The sequence below is a fragment of the Octopus bimaculoides genome, chromosome 6 (assembly GCF_001194135.2).
Source record: "Octopus bimaculoides isolate UCB-OBI-ISO-001 chromosome 6, ASM119413v2, whole genome shotgun sequence".
NCBI classification, from domain to species: domain Eukaryota; kingdom Metazoa; phylum Mollusca; class Cephalopoda; order Octopoda; family Octopodidae; genus Octopus; species Octopus bimaculoides.
The window spans coordinates 16,037,806-16,043,078 of record NC_068986.1 but is presented as its reverse complement, the minus strand read 5'-3'; positions in this window follow the sequence as shown (position 1 = coordinate 16,043,078).

The following is a 5,273-nucleotide window of genomic DNA, read 5'->3' as shown; positions in this document are numbered from 1 at the left end:
TATATATATATATATATATATATTATATATATATATATTATATGTGTGTGTGCGTGTGTGTGTATGTGTGCAGGCACATATATACATATATATCTATACAAGTATGCATGCATGTATATATTTCGTCAGTTTACTTTGTAAAGGAAATGGTGGACTTGCTAAGCAGCGTAATGCTATAACTCCATTTGCGCTTTTTACACGCACGCATATTCACATACTTCAGCGGCCTGTAAATTTCCGGTTGTGTATATCCGTTTAGATTTGAAAGCTCTTATGGTACATACTTTCACCTGACGCAATTTCTAACCTCCTGTTTGGTTAGTATAAAAGAAATAAAAAAAAAAATGAACAAGACTTTCTGAAGCCATCATTATAGTAACGAAATTTGATTCATTTTTGTTATTTTTGTCAGAGAGCATTATGTTAAAGTTTAATGTTGTTACTCTTTGATCGTAATTGTATTTATATAACGGTCAGTTAAAGAAAACGGGAGATTGTTCCAATCTAATGAGGGAGACGGACTCAACATTCAGCTTTATTCCTTCAATGTTCATTTAATCGTAACTAATGTTCAAACGCCGGAGTTAATCATTCTCACTATGATGAGGGCTTTACTCGCTGATGAGAGATCAAAGGTAAATTTCCACTTGAGATCACGAACATTAACGGATCATGCGTTGACAATGATCTAACAACCAACCATTTGTTTGTAAATTCAACCTTTTTATTGAAAGTCAAGTGACCAACCGTGGAAACAGCAAGTAGCAAACAAAGCAGATTTAAGCAAGACTAACAAATGAACACCAATTCTTGTAACAAATCCTCCTAGAAATCACTATTATCCGGCCATCACATCATACCTGTCATAAATATATAGACAGTAATATTGGATTGTATAGTGTAGATATAATATATTGGAAAGGGAGATGAAATGACGAGGATGCAATCATTCGTTGTACAAGTTTGGTTAGAAACTGTTGACCTAGGAATAAACATAAGCAGCGAAATACGCAGCGGTCATTCGAAATTCTTTAGCAACGGCTCGAATTTCGTTCAAGTGTTTTTAGACAGCAGGTAAAACCTTATATACCTCTGTAATATACTTCGTTAAGGCAGCGAGATGGCAGAAACTTTAGCACGCCAGGCGAAGTGCTTAGCGGTATTTCGTCTGCCGTTACATTTCTGAGTTCAAATTCCGCTGAGGTTGACTTTGCCTTTCATCCTTTCGGGGTCGATAACTTAAGTACCAGTTACCCACTGGGATCGATGTAATCAACTTAATCCCTTTGTCTGTCCTTGCTTCTCCCCTCTATGTTTAGCCCCTTGTGGGCAGTAAAGAAATAAGAAATGTTATTTCGTCTGTCTTTATGTTCTGAGTTCAAATTCAGCCGAGGTCGACTTTGCTTTTCTTCATTTCGGTGTCGTTAAATTAAGTACCAGTTACGTACTAGGGCCGATATAATCGAGTGGTCCCCTTCCCACAAAATGTCGAGCGTTCTGCCAATTGTGGGAAAGAATATATTTTGCTAAAGAAATGTAAATAATTTTCTCCGTGTCATCATAAACATGATTACATTCCTGCACGCACGCACGCACACACACACACACAAGCACAAATACACATGGATAGTAAGGCATTACTTTATATTTGCAGTATAAGGAATGCTAAGGGATTATACTAGATCCTTCACTCAGACAACTATTTGATTAAAGTCTACTTTGCATTATAAGAAACACACACAAGCACACGCACACACAATGCTGAAGAATTCAGTTTTGTACATTGTCAAGCCTTGTTTTAGATAACGTACGGTGAATACATTCCAAAGTGTTTTAGATTTCAGGTGTAACATTCTATGCAGATACTTCCTATCAATCCGGTATTCATAAAATAAGAAAATTTACCATTCCAGATCATACGCATCCTTCTCTCTAACAAGAAAATAATTAAGCTCTTTTGTACTATTTATAGAATGCCTGAAAGTTCAAGTGATATCTTATTTCTTTATTGCCCACAGTGGGCTAAATATAAAGGGGACAAACAAGGACAGACGAAGGGATTAAGTCGATTACATCGACCCCATTGCGTAACTGGTGCTTATTTAATTGGCCCCGAAAGGATGAAAGTCAAAGTCGACCTCGGCGGAATTTGAACTCAGAACGTAAAGACAGAAGAAATACCGCTAAGCATTTCGTCCGGCGCGCTAACGTTTCTGCCAGCTCGCCGCCTTTATCAAGTAATACCTTGACAGATATCAAGTGATATCTGTTATGATATACCACTCTAGAATTGAAGAAAGTGATGTAACTATGCAAGATTTATATTCAAGGTGCCATGCAGCCGTTACACACGAACACCATTCAAGCGACTGCCAGTGAATCGCTCACTAAGCAGTTCATCCTTTGGTCTTCATAGTGCCATTTCCTCACTTTGCTTATTGTATCGATATTATTCAGGTGACCATGTATGCCCTCATCTCACTAGTTATTCCAGTAAACTAGTTCTTCCGCTTACGCGGTGCATTTGAAAATTATTATGTATACGCATGTAGCACGTGTATTTTCGGTGCTATTTTCTGCATAAATATGCATTAATTTTAGCGCCCGCACTGAAGAAGTACGGATGGGAAATTAATTTATTTAGCACATTGATACAGAGACTCGAGTCTGAGGGCATCTACAAGAATATTTGGTTTTATTTTCATTCCCATTGAAATTGCTCTTATTCGTTGTGTGAGCTTTAACTGCCCTTTCTAGCATGTAAGGTGTCCTGTTAAAGGTTACCTCTTTCCTCTTTCATGTATATATACGTAAATTGCTTGTACACTATCATATATATATGTATATATTTAGCTTAAAGCTTGTCCAAAGACAATTGGCTGGCAGAATCGTTACTGCAATATGATTAGCGCTATTTCTTCTGAATCTGTGTCATCTCGTCCCGCAGATTTGAAATTTGCCCTTTATAACTTCGTGGTCGATGCAATTCCCTCAAACATTGCTGCCCTTAAACATCTGAAATGCATCAGCGTCCCATTTAGAGGGAATGTTGTGTTTTCGGTCACTTATACGCCATGGAAAACAGATAACAGGCCTTACACGTCGTAAGAGACAGAAAAAAAATATCTTACATAAGGATCGTGAATTTAAAGCTCATACGATTAAGTATGTATCAATACAAACTCTTTACGAGTTCTAATATGCTACACGCATATTCGAACTCGTAAGAAAACCATTCAATGGATTTTCGCACGGAGAAAACGTTTCGTTGCAAATAGATGCAAATACATCGAGTCAGCTCACAGTACTATGTAGCCTCTATGTGGGGTGCATGCATTTCGGAGTGGTTATTTCCTCTTCAGTCACAGAGACTGGAAAGGGACGCATTGTGAACAGACACGAGAGACAGGCCCCTTTTATGATATTCCCGTCATCGTTTAAACTCTGGTTGTGCTATTCAGCGGCTCGCTATAAATTGAATACGGGGTGACATCACTAGGTAGAGATGGGTGTATATACAGGATTGTTACCACTTCATATTCGAACAAGTAACGAGATTGTTGTTATACACATCACTGCTTCGCGATGTCTCCCTGTATGTATGGATATCTAGGGAAGGACAAACTCATGGCTATATCAGAATTTAAAAGAAACAATATCATTTATAACACACGGAAGAAGTTATATTAGACACGCTCAGAAATAGCATCAGCAATTACTTGTTATGCTATATTATATTTAAAATGGTTGACATAAGCTTTTTATTACTACACTAATATAGTCAGAGAAATTACGGACTTCATTGAACAATTATGCTTTTGAACGTCATCATTTGTATGGTTGGCGAACGCTTAAAATGAATATGTTATGCTTCCGGAAAACCCATCTCACCTAACAATTCAAGTATGAGTTGTATGTGAAAGTCGTTTAGATGTTCACAAGAATGCGCGCTCCCTGTTGTGCTGATAACTGATGAAAATATAATTTCTGATTCACTGCATCCTCAAAATATGATGTTGAATATGTACTGTTTGAAATTGAGACACATTTTTGTTTCTCATTTTTTCCTTTCTTTTTCTTTTCTTTTCGTATTTTCTAACCTATTGAAGTAGATTCGTGCTGTTTCCTCATAGCATTATAATGAGAGTTCACAATCGCACGTGTCAAATAAATGCTTCCACTGAAAATATACGTTGATGTCACAATTTTGTAGACAGGTTACTCTTTTATTCTCTTATTACTTTATTTGTTTCCGTCATTTGACTGCGGCCATGGTGGAGCACTGCGTTTCGTCGGACAAATCGACCCCCAGGACAGGAAACTGAAAGCACCAGATGTTCGTCCTTCTTTTTTTTACCTGTTCTTTACCGTATCACCTTAGGTCCGAGTGCTTTGTTGTCGTCTGTTAAGTTCCATTTTTGTTTTGATGTTTTTTTTACATATACATAAACGAATTCAAATGTATATCCAAATGATGCCATTCGTAAAGCTGCTGATAACGAGTCCCAGGCAAAATAATTGAAAAAATCTCTGAATGGTTTGATGTCGGAAACAAGTAGATGAATGACAGTGCGAAAATGTGATATATTCTTATAAAAATTGCAGCTGGAAAAATTCGTTTAACAGGAAATGTCAAATTTTGAGTATTTTTTCTAACTAAACGATTTGCACTTCAAATATTCACTTATAGTATTTAGTGACAGATATTGTGATTAGTAACTCCATTTATAGTTATTTACATACGAGAAATACACTAGCATACCAATATAAGTAAGTATATGTCTACGCAGACAGTTAACTCTTTCTATATATATGCGCACAGAAAAGCATGCGTGTGTGTATGCACACACACAAACACACATATGTAATTGTATATATACTTATATAAATATGTGTGTGTATGTTATATTTATACAGACACATATAGAAGTATATATATATATATCGTTGTAAATTTAGAGAACTGATATTTTGAAAGATTTATCTAAGTTATATTTTTTTTCATTTTATTCCTATTTTATTACAATATGGGGAAGTAGCCACAACATGACCTAAATGGGTGATTGTTTAGTTAAACCAGTATGTATAGAAGTTTTTACTTTCGTCGCTTAGTGGTCGAAAAATTATATATATATATATATATGCATGTATGTCTGCAGAATCGTGTTTTGTTTTATGTATGTCTTCTCATGCATTTACTTTCATATCTAGACATGTACACACGCACACACACACACACACACACACACACACACACACACACACACACACAC